Source organism: Crocuta crocuta, unplaced genomic scaffold, assembly GCF_008692635.1.
Source record: "Crocuta crocuta isolate KB4526 unplaced genomic scaffold, BGI_CrCroc_1.0 scaffold154, whole genome shotgun sequence".
NCBI classification, from domain to species: Eukaryota; Metazoa; Chordata; class Mammalia; order Carnivora; family Hyaenidae; genus Crocuta; species Crocuta crocuta.
In genome coordinates, this window is record NW_027530545.1 from 6,880,849 (window position 1) to 6,903,505 (window position 22,657).

General features: G+C 34.7%; 1 protein-coding gene across 5 annotated transcripts in view; it reads right to left on the reverse strand.

Moving 5' to 3' along the window:
- MBD5 (methyl-CpG binding domain protein 5) overlaps window positions 1–22,657 on the reverse strand; it is a 430,738-nt gene that overhangs the window by 66,540 nt on the left and 341,541 nt on the right. For 4 of the 5 annotated variants that reach the window (XM_077767790.1, XM_077767788.1, XM_077767787.1 and 1 more), the window contains one exon: window positions 6,462–6,635. The exons of the other annotated variant lie outside the window; for it this stretch is intronic. The gene's annotated coding sequence lies outside the window, so the exon portion shown is untranslated. The remainder of the gene's footprint in view (window positions 1–6,461; window positions 6,636–22,657) is intronic. 5 annotated transcript variants of the gene reach the window in all.

Below are 22,657 nucleotides of genomic sequence, written 5' to 3' on the forward strand. Positions count from 1 at the left end.
TCTCTCAGATTTTTGCAACTACAAATAATCTGAGATAGACATTTCTATACATAAATCAATAGCCATTTTGGCAATTTACTGAGAATTATTTGCTAAAATGGAATTGCATAATTTTAATTTGATAAACTTCTTAAAATGACAAAAGGGTAGTTTTGGGAAAGTATTTCAGGCCATGTTTCTCAAACTTTTGAAACCCTCTTGTGTGTCCTCTTTGGCTAAATATTAAAATCCTCTCTTTGCCCCTAAGATTCTGATAACTTTATTTCCTAAATAGGTTCATCATTCAAGATTTAGTCATGCTTTATTTTTTATAGTTTATATTCTATAAACAACAGTTTATAGAATTTTTTATAGTTTATATTCTAGAAACAACAGTTTCTCCTCTTTTCCAAATTTAACATTAAAAAACTGCATTTCCACAGCATTTTTCCTTCATCTCCCTCGAAGTTTCCATTATGACCCACCTTGTTTATATGGCTTGGTTTAAGTCCAATAGACACAGGTTAAAACAGAAAAGATATTGTGATATGAAAGGTACCTCCATCTCACCAACACTCAGGATCAGGGATAGATCTTACACTTAGGACATAATTCAAATTTATTTCACAAACAATTCTGGGAGCAACAATATAAAATTCAAAAAGTGGTGTGTGTGTGTGGCGGGGGGGGTTGTGGGTGTGTGTATATTCTGAGATCTGCCACACTTCTACCGAAATTTTCATTTTCCTACTTCCTCTCAATATGCAAATTAGTTTGAGAATTGGCTTTTGGTGAACTGAATTTTAGTGGCTTGATTTACTTCTTTGCATTGGCTTCTTTTGATCATTTAGAATTCAAATTAGACGTCACCTCCTCCAAGAGACTATAGTCTAAACCATAGGTCATCTCTCAGGCTTTGTCAATTCACTGATACCTCTCATCATCTATTTGTTTATCATTTATTTGTTTGTTTATTGGCTTTCTCTTCCCATAGACTGTAAACTTCCTCACAGCAGGACCATATCTCACTAGGTCCTTCCTATATTCCCAGTTTCAGGTATAGTGCCTGTCCTGCAGTGGGAGCTTAAATACTTCCTGAAGACTATGCATATTCTAATCAGTCAACATAGTTTTATATTCTGATTTTTACCATGTAGGCTTATAAAGATTTAGCAACACATGCGTCTAAAATGAAAGAGAGGTCTTTTTTTTTAAGTTTTTTACTTATTTGAGAGAGAGAGAGACAGTGTGAGTAGGGGAGGGGCAGAAAGAGAGAAAGAGAGGAGAGAAAGAGAATCCTAAGGAAGCTCTGAGCTGCCAGCATAGACCCCACTGTGGTTCTTGAACTCACAAAACTGTGAGATCATGACCTGAGCCAAAACCAAGAGTCAGACACTTAACCAGCTGAGCCACCCAGGAGCCCCTGAAAGACAGGTTTTTAAAAGAAGCCAATGAGGGGCGCCTGGGTGGCTCAGTCGGTTAAGTGTCTGACTTCGGCTCAGGTCATGATCTCACGGTTGGTGGATTCGAGCCCCAAGATGGGCTCTGTGCTGACAGCTCAGAGCCTGGAGCCTGCTTTGGATTCTGTGTCTCCCTCTCTCTGACCCTCCCCTGCTCAAGCTGCCTTTCTCTCTCTCTCTCTCTCTCTCTCAGATATAAATAAAAATATTTAAAAAAATGTTAAAAGAAGCCAATGAATATGAATGTTGACAAAATATATAAAAGGTTTTTTGCTCTGGATTTGTCTTGATGGTCTCATAATCTCTGAGTGATCATTTCTGTGTAGAAAGTGGGATAGGGCTTCTAAGAAGATTAATAAACTGACTTTATACTTTATTGGTAAAGTGTATCGGTTTTATTTATGAAGTGGTTTATATATACATTTTAATTGGATTAATAAAGAAACCATTAAAATAAATGAATCCAACAATATAGAAATTAAACTTATATTTCACTAGGATGATAATTAATGCAATAGACCTTTCATCTTAATCTGCTTTACTGACATTCTTGTCAACCTTAGAATAAACTCACTACTTTCTGCAGTGTTAAATGTAGACTTTAAAAGTTATACTTAAAGCACCATGAAGACTAAATAACAGATTATGACATCATGAAATTAAGTAAGTAGGTATTCCTCATAAATCTTTTTGAATAACATCAAATGTTATAAATTATTCTCAGTAATGTCATACAAGCTTTACTAATGGTAAAAATAATAAATTGATTTTTGAGTCATGTGATATCATGAATAAATTCTATTAAAATGTTTATAATGACATCACCACTGATCTTGAGCCCTGTGGGGTTACTTGGGTACATAGTAGGATCGAATGAATACCAGATGAACTACTGATTTTTCAAGGTAAGACTATGTAAATTAGGTAAATTACCAATATTTCATAATTATATGACTAAATCATCATTTATATTTTATATGCTCTGACTATAAACTTAGCCCTTGAAATGTTTAGAGTGAAATAAGAAGTCTACTCCATTCCAACATTTGCAAGTGAATGTCACATGTTTTCAAATTGAGAACATGTCTCACATAGAACTTATCTTTACACTTAAATTCCAAAACAATATGTACATACATACATACATATACAATTCGAATAAAAAATAACATCAGCGTTAGCATTTTGGAGAGTAATGTCTGAGTGGCTACAGCATTATTATCATTTGATTGGGTAATAAATGGATGTATTCATAATTTTTCCATCATTATTAGTTAAATTGTGCTTGTTAGAGCAACCCTAAATCACATTTCCCCTTGTCAATTATCTTTTACCCTCACATCAATTATTCAAACAGCTCCTTCAGAGCACGTAGCCAGTCCTCCCATCCAACCTTCCCAACTGTTTCACCTTTCACCTATTTATTCGAGCTATGCATTTTTATTTAGGAGCACACTTATCTTACAGTTACATCTTTTTTCATTTGTAAAAAATTTCCCCATAGATTATTCCCATTTTCACTCTGGTTATTACTGCCATTTGGTTCTTATCTTCATTGTGCAGGCACTTCCTCTAAAACATACTTCTCAAATGCATCCTATGTAAGGCTCTATCGGGTTCTGCTACCGATCAGGCTCTACTTATGTACCCCAAACTACCCTCAGCACATTTACATTTGTTTTATACAGTTGTGTCAGGGTACTGTAAGCATATCTTTCCCGTCCTGATTACCAAAGCTCTCTAGTTCCAAATGTCTTTGCCTTTTAATGCAGAAGAGTATAAAAAGAGTAGAAAAGTTCACAGCCCGTACATGAGGGATCATATTCACATAGGAAGGTTACATTTTTCACAAACTTGGAAGGTACGGGGATAGGCTCCTCAGAGTGAGGCCAATTTTCAGTCAAGGTAACAATGGCCTATGCCCACTTATGGTTAGGAGAATTATTTATGCCAGACCATTTCTTACTACCGATGTTAAGCAACTTACATATCCTTGCCATAGAGAAGCCTTCGGAGAACTAAATGCTGAGTATAGTAGACTGCAATTGGCCCCAAATGCTCTGTAGCTACTTTTATCAGGAGGTAGGATTTATTGCTCCATACTTTGAATCTGGGCTTGATCAATGGAATGTGATGGATGTGCTACTATTCAAGTGCTAAGTCTAAAATTTGATAGGCTTTACATCTTCCACTCTTGCTTCCTGGAATGCCATGGTCTCAGGACCAATCAGAGCCTGCCTGCTTCAGAACGAGAGTCCACATGGAGAGAGAGAAGTCCAGCTGGTCCAGCCAGTCCAGCTTGAGGGCCCAGTCATGTAAGTAAGTCTAGTCAAAACCATATGGAATAGGGATGAGCTGGCCTTGCTGAGCCCAACCTAGACTGCCAATCCATAAATTCATGACTATTTTTCAAATACCCAAAAATTAAACTGCAAACAAACTGAAAGTCTAAAATAGGGTTTTATGTAAATTAATTACTGCATTTAGAAGCTACACTTTATTAATTTGTGATCTTTAAAATTTCTTTCCTTATAAAAGAGAGATTATAGCCCTATAGAATTGGATTAAAGTTAAAAGCTTAAACCAGTGCCTAGCATGCAGTAAATATCCAAGTTGTTGCAATTTATGCATAGCTATTAAAATCAAGTTATGGAAAATTTAATAGCACTGGAAAAGATCCATGACATTGTCAGGTGAAAAGACATACTACAAAGTTGCATGTAGAATTATAAATCTTGGGGCATCTCTGGGGCTCATTCAGATAAGCGTCTGACCTCAGCTAAGGTCATGATCTCATGGTTCATGGGTTCAAGCCCCATGTCGGGCTCTGGGCTAATAGTTCAGAGCCTGGAGCCTGCTTTGGATTCTATATCTCCCTCTCTCTCTATTCCTCCCCCGCTGTTCTCTATCTCTCTCAAAAATAAACATGAAAAAAATTATAAATCTTCATTTACAAAAATGCTATTACACATGTAGATGCAGTAGTAGAGAAACACTACCCTCTCAGTGGTTGTCTCTGAGTAGCAGAAATATGAGTGATTTTTATTTTCTTCATTGTTTTTCTGTATTTTCAAAGTTTTCCAGAATAAAAATCTATTGGCTTCACAATCAGGAAAAATATTATTTCCAAAAAACTAAATATTATATCCATAGAACAGCCAATTAATGTTTCCTAATCCTTAACAGCACTAGGAATACTTTTTATTGGAAACAGTCACAAGCTTTGTAGCTAATATTATGTTCTTGTTTCTTTTTCTGTTTTAGCCAAGTAGAGAACAAGATACAAAATACCGCATTAACCTGGATGCTCTAAATACAAGAAACAAAAATTAAGACCATCCTTTTCTTAAAATTTTTTAAAATGTTTTATTTATTTTTGAGAGAGAGAGACAGTGTGAGCAGGGGAGGGTCAGAGAGAGAGGGAGACACAGAATTAGAAGCAGGCTCCAGCTCTGAGCTGTCAGCACAGAGCCTGACGCGGGGCTTGAACCTACGAACCATGAGATCATGACCTGAGTCAAAGTTGGACGTTTAACCGACTGAGCCACCCAGACGCCCCTTGATTGGTTCTAAAATGCTTCAGAATGTCACTCTTACTTTTCTGCTTGCAATACATCTCCCATTCCTACATTCTTTTTTTTTCATCAAACAAGCTTCTGTTTATCTCAGTTTAACTGTCACTTCAAAGAGAGGCTGGCCCTGGTTTCCCCAGACATTAGGTTTTCCAAGTCTAACTTGGGTATCCCTTGTAATTCCTTCTTCTAATATCCAGTAATTCACATACATCACTACACATAACTGAGCTGTATTTTCACCTGGTTCATTTTCTACTTGACTACAAGGAAAGAGTAAATTGACACAGTTAATGTCAAGTTAAAGTCTCCCTTTGTGCCTTTAAAAATATTTAAGAGACTAGAAATTGAGGGTCTATATACATATCCAGAAATTGCTTACTCTGCATTTTAAAAACTTTTTTAAAAGACAAAAAGTGCACAATCACCAGCCCCCAAGTACATATTCTGTAAAAAAAAAATTTGAGAACTGTTTTAAGTATAGTAATAGATTACACCAGAACATCTATAAACTAATTGATAGTCACTATACTGCTGAGGGAAAAGTTATTTATGATTTATTTCTGTACATTAACCATCAGCAGAGTTTGCTATTTTCACTTTTCTACAGTATAGTGAGGTTTCTCATAGAGGATACTTAAAAAAAATACTTGCCTACATTTAGTCTATTTTAGAGTAGATTAAGAGAATTTGAGGAGTAACTTTCACATATCTATACATTAATGGTATTTTGGCTACTCAAGAAATAGCTCAATATAGATATAGGTCAAATCATTTTTGATTTGTCTCTAAATATGTATAAATATCTAGGAACATGCAGGTCCAATAAACACCTCCAATAAACATAATTAAATGTAAAAGATAAGTATAGTCTAATTAATGATTCCATAAGGGCTCTCAAAAAGCATGAGTAGGAATATCGTCTGTACGTGGATTCTAAAAATAAGAGTCCAAGATATACGACCTCTAAGTTCCATGAAATAAATGATCTTTTACGGTGTGTATGTAGCTCACATATCAGGAACAAAATGAATAAGTAGTTATACCTGCAGATGTTCAGTGCTGTCATATGAAAAGTGTCTCAAAGAGACTCCATTTAACATTTTACTGCTCACTGGAATGCTGAGGGAGGCAGAGAAAATGTAGCAGCCAGAGAAAACTTATGCACACAGTACTCAGGTTGGAGAGGAAGGGAGTTTCAGTATCATAAAACCAAGCATAGGGTATCTTAGAGAACATGCTGAAGAAAAGCAAAACCTGCAGAAAATAACATCTCTGATTTAACAAATAGTTAAGTAAAACATAAGACCAAGTTACAAACAGGAGGACTCTGGGCCACATCCTATCTGCGGAAGTGTTTGGCATGTACACAGTTTGAGAATAATAATGAATTAGTTGACAATATTTAAATTAAAAGATTTCACATGAAAATTTGCATTTCCTGCTTTACCTGAGAGACTGGATAATGTGGTAACACTAGGTCAACATTCCTGCCTTGCAACAATTATCTGGAATGGAGCAGTGGCTGCTCCTTCAGAAAGGACTTGGCTCTCTGGTTCAGTGCAGTAGCTTCCTGCTTCATTCCCACCAGCCTGGCCTCTGTAGGCACTTGGGTTTCCAATCTCTGGAATAGAAAGGACCTTGAGATAAGGCTTGAAGGACTCACTATAGTCCTTGACAAGGAGTACATTTTATTTATTTTTTAATGACCACTTAACCTACACTTCGTAGTTTCTTCACAAGGGTGTAGGATGGACGCTCAGGGGATCATCATATATTATTAGTTTGTGAAAGAGTCCTAGTAAGGCAGCTAAAAACTAAGAGCAAACAGTGATTTTCTTAATGAAATTGAATTGACCCTAAAACTGTGGTGATTTTTGAGTTAGAGGCAGTAGAGGCTACACAGAATTCTCACCCAACTTCAGTCTTCTATCTTTCATTATTTCTTAGCCCCATCATCAGTAATACCACAAATTAACATTATCTCAAGAACTCATCTTGTGATCAAAGAATCATGGAACCAAATTGTACATTACCATTACTGAATTATAAAATGCTGTTTCCCCTCCCCCCTCACTTTTAATATTGTTTCCTTTCAGCAAATAAGGGAAAAGATTATTTATAAGGACTTTCAAAAGTGTACGTGAGACCTTGTTAACTCTTATCCTATTTTCTCTGAAACATGAAGGAGACACTGACAAGGTGCTTTCTCAGTCAGGACAAAATAATCCTTGGGACAGTGTAAACTCATTTGTTCTGTTTCCACAGCTAATGAACAACCTTCTGATTATTTATTGGATTTCATAGGTGCTTTGATCTCGTTAAGTTCATAACTTGGATATCAGGTATAAGTATTTCAGTCAATGAAAGCAAATAAACAAATGGGTTACGTTTGGCTTATAAATTAGTTTCTTGTAAGTACAGATGATCTGTATCAAACCCTAGAGGCTCATCACCTTGACAGCAATAGAAAATAAATTTTTTCTTCCTTTCTTAAGTAATCTCTATGTCCAATGCAGGGCTTAAACTTGTGACTCTGAGATCAAGAGTCTTATGTCTACTGATTGAACCAGCCAGATGCTCCTCAACATTTTCTTTTAATTGGAAGAGTAAGGGTCACATCCTGGACCATAATTATTCTACAGAGGGCTCCTCCATCTTTGGTATTTCCCTATAGCCAGCCTACTTGGTCTTTTTTCTTTTTGGTTTCGGGCCAAAGCAGGACAGCAGGATGTACAGGACGGGGTGTATAGCATGCTTGAGCATTTCTCAGAAATTTCTCCAAGATTTATTTAGATTTAGTGTTTTAAGCATTTACTAGCCATCCACTATGTGTGAAGCACAATAATGGATACTAAGAAACTGGACATAAAGAGAATAACAAGCCCCATCTCAAGAAGCATTGCCTGGGAGGTGGAGGGTAGGGAGCTGTGCAATCAGGCAAACAGGTAATTATAATACTGAACGACACTAGCTACAATAGGGCTAAATATGTAGTACTAAAGGAGTACAAAGAAAGAGCGGGTCTAGTTTTTAGGGATGAGAGAAAGGGGGTGCCGGATACATTTAAGGATGCATTGAAATTAGACAAAGAAAGGTTAGTAGGAGACATGAAAATTTCACCTAATCCATGCAAATGATCTTAGTTTCAAAAGATTAATATTAAAGATTTTACTCTTCGGTCTGGTAACAACAATTCCAATATTGTACTTATTTTTAGCTGGTAAGCAAGCATAAAGTTCTCATTTTGTCAGACCTTTTAACCTTGAGATGGGCTAAGGGATGAAGCATTAATGAATATTTTCCACAGGACGATCTGGATGTCTGCCTCATGCCTGAAATAGAAAGTGGTGACCCGACACCCAGATAAGCAAATAATGTTTTCTAGAAGAAATACTATCAAAGGATGATGTTTCACTTCAATAAGAAAGTATTATTAGATGTGAAGTGCATTGGAAGCAGAAGCTGAAAGGAGCAAGATATGGATGAGGGAGTCTTAGCCTATAGATAAAGTAGTTCAAATCTGTTTGGAAGTATATCCATTTAAAAAAAGAAGTTCCTAAGTGATGAAAATAATATGGTTATTGTTCTAAAGCTATTTTAGACAAAAGTATAAATAATAGTAGCTGACCTTCTACCATCTTCTGGGAAGAGCACTGAGCATTTTATACGTACATATATTAACTCATTTAATACTTGTCACTGCCCTACAAATACTATTATTTTTTCTTTTTTAGAGTTAAGGAAATGGAGACAAGAGAAATTAAATAACTTTACCTTCTATTTTCATCTCTGGTAATTTATATCTGCCTTTCCTATTTTATTGATTTTCTCCTTAGTGTTTATCGCTAACAAATTGTATATTTACTATTTACCCTATATTTCCTCTGACAAGAACATAAGCTCTGTGAGCATATGGACGTATTAGTCATCGTTAATAACAGACAAAATTCCCTACAATTTTTTGCTTTAGGTTCAATAGCTCCTTGAAGGCTGGCTGGATCACAACTTTTTCATTTCTCATAGCACAAAGTACAGAACCATACACTAGACCAAAAATATTTGTTGAGTGAATGATGAGCATAATCAGTAAGCATATACAGAGCCCCTGTCATGCTTAGCACTGCAAGTGTCACTGTAAGATAGAGAAGGACAAAATACCAGCAGTGTTCTCAGAGAACTTAACACCTAGGAACAGAAATAGGTAGAAGCATGAGGCATACGTAGGGTGCTCCTCACCTACCGTGTACCTAGGGAAGGCCTCACATTTCATGGTTTCTGTTCTTCAGTTACCTAATGACGTATAAAAGCGCTTATCCACCACTCCTCTCAAGACACCCTAGTTAGTCTGTGGCATTAACCTTTGGTGGAAATGCCAGCATTGTTGACAATTCTATGCCTATGCACATGTTGTTCCCTGGACCTAGGAAGATCTCCTTCCACATTCTTAAAGCAATCTTGTGCTCTTTAAACTCTATGGTCAACTCCTCCATGAAGCCCTCTCTAGCCTCCTTCTCGAGTTATTTTGTTCATTCATCTCTCATTCTACAATGCTGCTTACACATATGTAACATAACAGCACTTAACACACTCTGTTTTATGTACACACATTCCTTGTTTCAGATACCTTGTGTTTGTGGTTGCCAAACACTACCATGTACATGGTATGCAAACAGTGTACTCTGAGTTGAAGTATTTGTTTTTCTCACCTTTCAAAATGCTAGAGAACTTTTTAACTCCCCTAAAATATAATAATAAAATAGAAAAGTTCTTGTTAGGGATACGTTAAAACCACCCAGTGATATATGAAGGTGGTTAACTGCAGATGTGTATTCAACCAAAATCAAATGGAGGCTGAATAGAATCTACTTTTCTTATTCTATTAGTACAATTTCTAAATTAAGGGGCTGTCCTGTCTACAGTGCCTAGAAGAGTGCCTGGTACACAGAGAATCACTTGTTGAGTAAATGAATGAGGGCTTGTATGCAGACACAATGCCATAGCATAAACTAAGTATACTGTAGAAAGTCAGAGATGAGGTACCAAATAATAGAAAGAACCATGAGGTAAGAGTTACGAAGTTTGGAATCTGAAATTTTCCAGCTGTATAACTTTAGTAAGACAATTAACCTAAGCTTTAATTTTTTAATTTGTAAAATTAATGGATGGGACTAGGTCAGTATTTTCAAATTATTTTTGGTGTAGATTTCATTTGTCTAAGTAAATCTAAATGGAATCTCCATTACATACTATATTATATACGTATAATCTCCATTGCTTACTTGTAATAACTCATTATATATATATAATATATATAATCTCCAATGCTTGCTGGTAATAATTCATTTTATAAGATCCAATTATAATTATTACTTATTAAAATCCATCAATAAAACTAAGGGACTATTTTGATTAATAAAAAGTATAAAATGAAGAGATATGGGTGACAGTTGCAATTTTAAATCATCTGCAGAAGAGCCATTTCTCTACTTCGTTTTGGCTTTATAATATTGATACAATTTTGATTACCACAAAAAAGCTACTGCCAAAGGCAACTTTTTTTTTAAACAGTGAATTTGTCTTCAGCAACATTAAGGTCTCTGCAATTAAAATAGTGGAGAAGCTTGAAGGAAGAGTAAAGAGAATCTTGTTTCCAAGATTGAAAGACCATATCTAATCATTACTCATGTTCCTGGCCATTAATGTAAAATACAGGCAAGAAGTATCCAAAACTAAAATTAAGCAAGAAAACTTTCTTTAATACAATATTATAATATTAATTTGCCATTGCAAAACTGTCAAGGAATGATAAAGATCCATGGCAGGAAGATACCCCTATGTCGTGTTTGCATTTATTCAATGAAGCATACATATGCTGCAGCAGTGCTCTTGTTTGTATAACTTGATTTGAATAAAGAGTGAACTCAAGTTTTTAAAAAGCCCAGATAAAAGCATAAAAATAAAAATGCATACCCATAAGAAGTTCAGAAATGTACACGAATATTGGTAGCAAAGCTTTAGTCAGCAGGGCATAAAGATATAGACCAGTGGGAGTGCCTGGGTGGAGTTAGTTGAATCTCGGACTTTGGAACAGGGCATGATCTCGCTGTTTGTGATTTTGAGCCCCACCTCAGGCTCTGTGCTGACAGCTCAGAGTCTGGAGCCTGCTTTGGATTTTCCTTCTCCCTCTCTCTCTCTCTCTCTCTGACCCTCCCCTGCTTGCGCTCTCTCTAAAAATAAACATTTAAAAAATATATAGAAACTAGTAGCATGGTTTATTTTTATTTCATGATATGTTTATGTGTTTGTTTCATGATGTGTTTACAATGTGGTATAACACATTGAATGCACATCTTAGTGTTTTTTACAGTGTTAATATATTTTTAAAATTTAAATTAGTGTCCACCTTTTGAAAACCTCTGAAGAATCTCTTCTGAGTTGGATGCTCTTCTGGTCCAGCAAATTCTATCATTTCTACCTAAGCTAGAAAAGCAAGAGAGATTTCATAAAGATGACTTCAATTTTTTCAACTCAGTATTATATATGTTTACTGAGATAAGACACCCATTGAGACACCTGGGGGGCCCAAGTCAGTTGAGCAACTGATGCTTGATTTCCACTCAGGTTATGATCTCACAGTTCATGGATTCCTGGCCCTGAGTCAGGCTCCAGGTTGATGGCGTGGAGCCTGCTTGGGATTCTGTCTCCCTCTCACTCTACTCCTTTCCTGTTTGTGCACACATGCGTACTCTCTCTCTCTCCCTCTCAAAAATAAGTAAACATTAAAAAAAAAAAAAGACACCAATGGAACACGGAAAAGCCTGATCTGATTGAAGTGGAAAGTTGTGTTAGGAAGTATCATGAATATAACTTTAAAAAACATGTCCATCTTCCTGGTATAGGGTGAATCTCTATGTATATAAGCTCAAAAAGTTTTGTATCATAAATCTATGACATTTCTAACATAAACATTGCTGGTCTATAGGTATCTTAATTCATAAATGCAATCTCATTCCTATGTAGTTATTTGCTGATAATGACATCTGTCAGATGGAGAATAACTTCTCAAAGATTTTGCAATTATTTACTTGAGGAACATATTCTAATTTGAATTACAGACGAAACTCCCTTAAATGACCTCCAGTTAAACAAATCTTTCAACTAATCAAAACACTATTTCTATTTGAAAACAGACAAATGTTTACCTCTGCTCTTACCATTTGAGTTGTGTGTGTTCCAATATTAGTTGTGTTGTTTCCAAAGCTATCTGAGTCAATAACACTTGCTAGTGTAATTTATGAATTTAATAAAATATTTTGTAAACTAATGAAATGTAAGTATAAAAGGAGAATGACTTTTTATGTGAAAATTAAGCTAAAAGCATAACTTTTAACACCAGCCTCTTAAAAAATGAGGTCAAATAAGATGAAAAAGTGGAGAATCTTGGGGCGGGGAGGGGGGACGCTAAAAATCTTGACTAATTCTGTATTCAAATCATCTTGCAAATTGCTTTGAATTCTTGTTCCTCTTCAAAGTTAAAAAAGTTGGCATAAAGACACTGCTATCCTCCAACAAGTAAACTCATAGGGAAACATTTTGATCTAAAAAGACTATTGACTACTCTTAACTATAGAGAACTAACTAATGGTTACCAGAGGGGTGGTGTCTGGTGGGATGGGTGAAATAGGAGATGGGGATTAAGAAGGGCACTTGTCATGATGAGCATGAGGTGATGTATGGAAGGGCTTAATCACTAAATTCTACTCCTGAAACCAATACAACTGTATGTTAACTGAATGGAGTTTAGATAAAAACTTAAAAAAAGATTATTGACTGAACATTTATAGATTATAAACTGAAATATTTAGTTATAAATATGTTTAATGATTCCTTGCTTTAACACATCTTTTCAATTAATGAACTGACTACAGGTTGAAATTGTGATGGATAAGAGGCCTCTATTACTGTTACAAAAAAAGTGTTTTGTGACTGAAAGTATGAATTCATGTTGAAATGATGAAGTTGCTTGGGATGTAAAGTCTATTTTCATTTGATTCTCATTATTTTAAAAACACACTGATTGAAGTTTTATAATTATTAAATGAAGAATCTTCAGTGAGAAATAAACTTTGAAAAAATATATACCTAACAATATCCTAACATAATTGACACCAGAAAATGACAGAATTATAATCAGAAACTAATCAAGCCACAGTCAACATACAGTTCTCAAAAGCTGATCAATCAAATAGGCAAGAAATTAATAAAGATATACATGATTAGAAGTACATAAAATGTCCAATATAATGGAAATATACGGAGGATTATACAATTCAGTAAGAATTATAAATACACATTTTTAAAAAGAACACATGAGATTGGAAAAATTAGCACAGTATGGTGGTTGATAGCATGGGTTCTGGATCCAGACTGCTAGAATTAAAATTTCAGTTCTATTACTTTTTAGACTTAGGGTAAGTTACATCTCTGTCCCTCAGTTTTCTCATCTGCAAAATGAAGATAATAGTCCTATCTACCACATAGTGTTGAGCAAATTGAATAAATGAAGATTTGTTAAGTACTTAGTACCTGGCCCATAGTCAGCATTATGTAAATATTTGGTAAATAAATGAAAATAACTGGCCATAAACACAATCTCAAAGATTTCAAACAAATGAAATCACACAGAATGTATCATCTGATTAATTTCCATAAACACAGAATGTCTTAAGAAAATAATATCCCCAAATACCCCCATGTTGGCAAATTTGAGAAACAGTGACTCATACATAGGCAGCCTTGAAAGTCAATATGAGGTCAGTGTTCTTAACTTTATGGCATAATCCAAAATGTGAACTTATTTACCAGAATAGCAGAATGAATAGAGTTGGATTTCTGGATTACTGACTATAGGTATGGATAAAGCAAAAACAGAATAGATCACATGTTTGCAATTTAATATAAAAACGTTCCAGAAAACATACACAAATACACACACAGGGTGTGTGAGAGAGAGAATGATAAAGCAAATATGGCAAAATGTTAATTGTTGAATTTGTGTGTAGAGATAATAAATAGATACATAGATAAACAGATAATAGATTATCTAATAAATAGATAATTTATTTGTGCTGTTGTAACTTTCTGTAAGTCTGAAATTATTTCAAAATAAAAAGTTTTAAAAATGTAGGGAAAACATGAACTAAAATAAAACAGGATCAGGGTTGTGGAGATGGGTAAGCAAAAGGCAGAGGGGCATGGAAGTTTGAGATATAGCAACTGTGTTACTGAAGATAGGGAAAATAGAATCTAAACTGGAATAAAGGTCTATATGAAGTTAAAAAAGATGTAGTAAAGGTATCAGGGAAGCAGGAAAGGAAATATAAGTAGATAAAAGGTAGGAGGAGTAGCTTGACCTGAAGGGGTTAAAGTGTTGGGAAGACAAAATATGGACCCATGAAAATTCTATTTAAAGTCAGAAAAGGTGACTATAAAGGGCTACTGTATTTCTGAATCTCTTCCTTACTTTGCCTAACTCCCTTAGCTTCATATATGGGTTGGAATAACTCACATTTAAGGTAAAGAACTGTTTATACAAAAAACAAACAAAAACCAACAAAAGAAAAGACAAGAAAGAAAAAACAGATGTGGAGGCTAAAGAAATTGAGGAAAATAATTCCAATTCATCTTGCAGGAATGGAGGATTGAATCTGGTGGGGGGGGGGGACAGGTAGAGAAGGTAAAAACTTCTGGAGAAGTTGATAGAAATGGGCTCCTTCATAGGTATTTATGTGAATTTGGACTGGTCTTGAATTGACTAAAGAATTGGTTTTGAATATTTAGCAAGACAAACAACTATTATATGAGATATACTTAATAGAAATAAAGAAATAAAACTGTTAGTACTTGAGGTCAGTGTGATCATTTACTCAGAAAGTTCAAAATGACAAATTGTTAGAACCAATGAAAAAGATAGTTAGAGGGCAGCTGGGTATAAAACCACCATATAAAAACAAGAAAGAGAGAACTGCCCTAATAGTGAAATATACTAAAAAGTTGTAGTATTGATGCAAGAATAGGCAAATAGTGTAATAGAAGAGTGTGGCCACAAATAGACTCATAGATATGCAAATTTAGTTCATCACATAGGTATCATTTCATTCTATAGGAAAAGGATGGCCAATTCAAATACACAGAACTGGGACAACTGGATACCCATTTGGAATAAAAGAATGAATTACTTCTGTAACTCATGTAATTCACAAAAATACATTCCAAATGACTCAAGACTTATGTAAAAAATAAACACTAAGTCAAACTAAAATATAAACACATTAAGACAATATAAAAGAATATGTTTAAGGGTGCCTGCATGGCTCAGTCAGTTAACCATCTGACTTTGTCTTAGGTCATGATCTCATTGTTCATGAATCAGAACCCCGTGTTGGGCTTTGTGCTGACAGCTACAGCTTGGAGCCTGCTTCAGATTCTGTGTCTCCCTCTCTCTCTGCTCCTCCCCTGCTCAGGCTCTCTCTCTCTCTCTTTTTCTCTTTCTCTCTCAAAAATAAATAACATTAAAAATTTTTAAAAACTATGTTTATGCCATATTTATGAAGATCTTCTATAAATGAAAAGCAAATGCTGTAAGGAAAAAGACTGCTCAATTTGACGACATCAAAATTTAAAACTTCTGTTCAGCAAAAGAACAGCCAAAAGCTTTTAAAATAATTGAGAAAAACATATACAAATAAAACATATACATATAAAACAAAACATATTTGACAGTCAAAGCATTAATATCTGAAATGTATAAAGAGCTTCAAAAACAGTAATAAAAAGATAAAAAGACCAAAAGAAAAATGGACAGTAAATATGGAAAAGTAGTGGCATGAACTACTGGTAGAAGGACAAACTGTTACCTCCTTGTAAGAGGGTAATGTATTAGTGTCAATATGAATTTAAGATGTGCATATCCTTTAACAGCAATCCCTCTTCATCATGCGTGGAAAAATAATCAAATATGTGCACAAAGAATTATGTAAAATGGGAAGCACCTGAGTGGCTCAGTTAGTTAAATGTGTGACTCTTGGTTCCAGCTCAGGTCATGATCTCTCAGTTCATGGGTTTGAGCCCTGTGTTGGGCTCACCACTGACCTTGCAGCCTGCTTGGGATTCTCTCTGCCCTGTCTCTCTGCCCCTCCCCTACTTGTGTTCTTTTTCTTTCTCTCTCAAAATAAATATATAAAGTTAAAAAAAGAATTATGTAAAATGATATTCACAGCAGCATTGATCATTAGAATGAAAAACACAAAATAATCTAAATGCCTATTAATTAGGAATGGATAAATAAATAACAGTTATAACGTAGAAGATAATACAATGCTTAAAAGAGGTAGTTCTATAGTGATACGGAAAGATTTCTAAGACATAGTGAAGTGTCAAGTAATGAAAAGAGAGTTGAAGCACATATTCTAAGCGTAAAAACATTTAAATGACATTTAAATATCATACATAAGGTTGTAGTACTTTTAGTATCTATAGATGGTGAAATTGGGTTTCCTTTTACACAAAACGCCATGAATTTCTAATCTTTTCTTCCCTGGGTTGTCTTAGTAAAAATAATCTTTGTTTTTTAATCTTCAGAGGCAGAAATTACATGTTAGTTCAAGCAAACATGTACTGAATATCTACTATATAAGTACTCAAAACCAACCAAAACACGGTATACTTCTTCCAAACCTTTTTGGAAATCACTTGGGAGGCTCACTTAAGTGGCATGAAGCAATCAGGTACTTAGAACAGAATTATGTTTATTTTCGGCAATGGGCACAAACTGAAATTTTACTTTCAAGAACTGGGTTTGGCATAAAATTTAATGCATAACAGAGGTGTATGAGGTCCAATTACTCATATTAAATACTGGTTTTCTATGTTCATTAACATGAACTTTAATATTTTATAGCAAAAGAGTCTAGAATGCTAAACATAAGCTTTTATAAAAGCATTTGACTGTTTATTTTTCTTATGAATTTCCTTAGAATTCTTCAGCTTGTAATTCCAGGTTCTTCCTTGATGACTTAAAATGCTTAAAAGAATTTTTGGGGGACCAAGAATAAAAACATGACAGCAATCTTGATACTAACATTGAACACATTAACATGATATATTTGAGTTTTAAGAATACTCAGCATGGGAGAAACTCTTGGGAATCTGTACCAGCTTGGACACTAAAACTCTAACGTTGGCTTAGGAGGCTTTATGAACATGAGGAGAGATGATGCAAGGAATTCCATCTCTGGGCAAATCAATTTAATGTTAATGAAAAAAATTTCCATGGCAACGTAATACAGAAGTGAAAGAACAGAATAAAAAGATAAAGCTTTTTTTTTTTTTTTTTTTTAGTTCTAACCATAGGTACTATTTGGAGACTTTATTCTTCATTGCAGCTTATTGTGTTTAAACTCCTAATTAGGATATGTTTTAATATTTTTATTTTTATAGTTTTCAAGATGGATACTAAAGACTCAGCTTAACCAATCAGCTAATAAATTAGTCTCTACTGACTTACAAAGTATATAAAAAGGTTACATAGCTTTAAGGGGCATATACTAATTTAGCTCAGAGCTGAGCAGTATTTTTAGCTATTGATTCATTATATTGGTCAGAAAGATATCCAAATTAGAATCAGAAAACAGATGGTGACAAATAATCTATTAAACTTAGCAGGCAATCACAAACATAGCTAGAATTTTTTACACTAAAAACAAGAAGGACAAATGAGGGAGTTTGCCAAATTTGTAAGAAAGTAATCCTGAAATCCTCAAGTAATCTTCAAACTTGGACTACTGGGTGATTTCCTACTAGTAATAAACAATTAATAAATAAATCTGAAGACATGACTGCAATAATCATTCCAATGCTTTAACCACGAACACTTCAATAGACAACTGCAGTAATAATTTTTATATGTTAATCATGAACACTTCAACATACAATATCATTTTTAAAATGCCAGGATATTATAGTACAAGTGCTAGGATTTACAATCCTGTATTATATAACTAATGCTGAATAATAAAGAGATAAAATTCCATACTATTTCGTATTTTCAACCATGGTTTTATATCAGGCACTGGTGACATGGCTTACAGGAGGCTTATGCTGTAGTGGTGGCAACAAAAAAACCAATAAGCAAATATATAAGTAAAACAACTTCAGGTTATGCTGAGTGCTATGAAAGAAATAAACAAGGGCCCAAGAGAAAACAAGGATGGAGGAGGAGGAATCTCCTTTAGAGACATGGGAAATTCTCTCTGAGGAGGTGAAATTTGAGGTCTACAGGACAAGAAAGAAACTAGCCATGAGAAAAGAATCGGGGAAGAGTATTCCAGGCAAAGGAAACAGCATATGCAAAACTCTAGAGTTGCACAAGAGCTGGGTGTGTTCTAGAAAATGAAGGTAAGATCGATGTCACTGGAGTATAATGAGGGAAAGGGGAGTGACATGACATCAAATTAGAGAAACAGGCAAGGAAGGAACAATGTCGGTGCCTCATTCATCATCACGTCTTGAATTTTATTTATTAAAATTTCAATGGGAAAACAAGAGAAGAGTTTAAGCAGAGGAGTGACAAGACCTAACTGCACTTTAGGAAGGTATTTCTTTTTAGCTATATTAAGAGGGGACTGGTAGGAACAATCTGCTAGAAGTCTTTGTGATAAGAGCTGACAAAATTTTGGATGCCTGTTCACAATGGTCTCTTAAAACTACTTCTTTGTATTTAACTCTGAATAATAATAGGCACAACTAGAATAATTGGAGAAATGGGTTATGTTATCTTGGGGATTGTAATAGCCTAGGAAGTGCACATTGGGAGTGGTTAGACAGGTACTTTAGACTTTAGAAAGCATATTTCAAAGTATTCAATGAGGTAAAAGTGCATTGTAAGCATCCATTATAAGGAAGGCAAAAAAGGTTTTAAAGTTATTAAAAAAAATGACCATTCTGACCATAACCATACAACCAGCCTAAGCCCAAAGATAAAGAAACCAGAGAGAAATGTGTAGAAGTTCAAGGAGTTGTACAGAGAGCTTTCTATGTGGCTTAGGTATAAAGAGGCTGTGTTTAAAAGCCAAAGGAAAGAAAGGGACATAAACCTAAGATTCAGCCTTTAAGACCTTGTGTGATTTGACCTCTGACTACTTCCTTAACCACATTTTATAAGTGTCTCTCCAGTCACGTCCTTTTTTCTGTTCCCTGAATATGCCAAACTAATTCTTGACTTTGGGCTTTTGCAGTTGCTGTTCTCTCTTCTAAAATTCTTCAAATATTTGAGCTCAGATATCACCTCAAAATGCCACCTTGTTTATTTTCTTCATAGCACATATTCCTAACTTAAATAAAATTACTATTTATGTGTTTATTGCCCTTTTCCAATCACTAGAATTTCAGCAAGGGAGCAATGTCTATTCTTTTCATGGCATTATCCTCACTGCTTAGGATAGCATCTGGCATATTATAGGTCTTTGATAAATGGATGGAAAAAAGGAAGTAAGGAAGAAAGAGGGGAGAGAAAATGAAAAGGCATCTGAGAAAAATGTCAAAAAGTTTATTAAATCCAGAATAAAGTGGGGTTTAGAAAAATCTTAAAGATATAAAATTATGATTAGAACAGGAAGATTAAGGTATACTTGGGTAAACAACACAATAATAAATAAAATTAGAAGAAAAATAAATTTCAATTTTGTTTCTATTTTCTTGATCAAAGAGAATAAATCTTATGTCAAGATGAAAAAAAATATATCTGACTAAGAATAAATCATGGACGACTTTTGGCTTCTAGTGAAGACAGAATAACAGGGGTAAGATATGCATTTGCTTGAAACAACCCCCACCCAGAAAAAAAGAGGCAAAATATATGAAACAATGGTTTTTGAAGACATGAGACACCAGGCAACCAAAAGAGACAACCAGGAAACAAAGGATAGGAACCTTAGAACTGCCGTAACTTATTGTCTTGAGTTAGTTTCCAGTCTATGTGCAGAGAGGGTAGACCAGTTGGAGCTCAGCATAAGGAGACAGAGCTAAAGGGTCAGGGGAGATCAAGGCAGTGTGGGTTTTCAGGACAGAATGTGGGAGAAGAAAGAGCAGAAGAAAGAGATATATAGAGATCTCCAGAGGGTCGTCCCTTTTTAAATATAGGACATCACATACACTTTATTCTATTTTAAGTAAGCTCTATGCCCAATGTGGGGCTTGACCTCATGGCTCTGAGATCAAGAGTTGCATGCTCTGGGGGTGGCTGGGCGGCAATGTTACTTAAGCGTTCGACTTCAGCTCAGGTCACCATCTCTCGGTTCAGGAGTTCGAGCTCCTCATTAGGCTCTGTGATGAGAGCTCAGAGCCTGGGACCTGCATCGAATTTCTGTCTCTTTTCTTTGCTCCTTGTCCACTCGTACTCTCTCTCTCTCTCCCTCAAAAATAAACAAAACATTTACAAAAATTTTAAAAAAGAGTTTCATGTTCTACTGACTGAGCCAGCCAGGCACACTTTGTGTATCTACCAGAGAACTGAGCAGTGCATGCATGAGGAAACTAACTGAGGCTGAGGAAAGAATTCCCCAAAAGGATAGAGTAAATGGCACTTGACACTCACATTGGGCTAGGAGCTACAATACTTCATAACTCTTGAGATATAGGGTAAAATACTCAGAAGTATCTTGCTCAGTAGTGTGGAATATGTAGACTTAGACTAAACACTTTTAGAACTGCCTAATGAGTTTTAAAGGCAAGACCTAAAAGGATCAAATTGTCATTTCCAAGTAATTTAACTGCAATCCAGAGCAAACCTGAAAAAATTTAAATGCATACAAAAATACCCAGGACTCAACAGACAAAATTCACAATGTCTAGCCTCAAATAAAAACGATCATACATGGAAAGAAGCAGAAAAATAAAACATAGAGTGGGGTGAAAAATTAGCCTTTGATGAACTTCCAGGGAATTATGTTGAGTGAAAGAAGTCAATACGCAAAGGTTATGTATGATAGGAGACCATTTATTTAGCATTTTTGGAGTGACAGATTTTAGAAATGGAAAACATATTAGTTGTTGCAAGGGTTAGTGATGGGGATAAGGTGGGGGCAAAACAGAATTGGTTATGGTCGTAAAAGGACATGAAGAGGGATTCTTGTGGTGATGGAACTGTACCTTGACTGTAGTGTCAGATACAAGAACCTAAATATGGGGCAGAATTGTACAGATCTGAAAACATATGGACACATAAGTAAGTACCAGTAAAATTGGAGAAATCTGAACAAGATCAGTGCTTTGTATCAACAAATTCTGGTATATTTTACTAGTTTTACAAAGTGTTACCATTAGGGAAAAGAGGGTAAAGGGTACAGGGGATTTCTCTGTATTTTTCCTCATAATTGCATATGAATCTGCAATTAATAAAAATTTCAAATAAAACGTTCAATCAATTGAAACTGATCCAGATTGTCAGATTTTAGAATTAACAGATAGGAATATTGACACAGTTATTATAACTGTATTCCATATGTTCAAAAATATAAAGAGATATGTACAATAGTAAAAAAAAAGAGCCAAGTTGAACTTCCAGAGATGAAAAATTATAATTTATCAAATGAAAAATACATTGGATGGGATGAATAGCAGATTAGAGATTGCAGAAGATTAGTAAACTTGAAGACATAACGATAGAAACTATCAGAAATCAGACAAAGAAAAGAAACTGAAGTAAAAAGTATCATTGATTTGTGGTGCAATTCAAATGAACTACTATATGTGAAAGTGAAATCTCTAAAGGAGGAAGAGAGTGGGGCACAAAAAAATATTTGAAGAAATAAAGGATGAAATGTCCCCAATTTGATAAAAACTATAAACTCAGAGATTTAAGAATCAAAACAAATCCCAAGCACAAAAAGCATAAAGAAAACTACACTAAGGTATATCATAATCAAGTTGCTCAAAATCAGAGATAAAGAAAAAGTCTTAAAAACAGCTGGGGGTGTGGGGTAATGTTATGTACAGAAGAACAGAGATAAGGATGGTAGAGTTTTCAGTGAAAACCATGCTTATGAGACGACTGTAGACTCTCATCTTTAGAGTACTAAAAATCCCCCCAAACTTGTCAACCTAGAATTCTATATAGAGTAAAAATATATCTTTCAAAATGAAGTCAATATAAAGAGTTTCAGATACACAAAACTGAAAGAATTCACCACAAGCAGCTCTCCAGTACAAGTATGATAAAGAAGGTTCTTCAGGAGGAAGCAAAGTAATACAAGATTGAAAGAAGGCTCTAAGACAAAGTAACGAAGGGCACCAGAAATAATAATTATATGATGAAACATACATTTCTTACATATTATAAACATATTCTTATATTTAATTTTTAAAAGATAATTGACAATTTAAATTAAAAATGTAGTGCAGGCTTTATAACACATGAAAAAGTAAAATATATGATGACTATACCATGAAAGTCATAAGAGAAGAAATGGAAGTACACGAATTATAAGGTTCTAATACTACAAGTGAAGTGATACAATATCATTTGAAGGTAGATGATGAGAAGCTAATGATGTATGCTATAATCTCTACAACAACCAATAAATAATG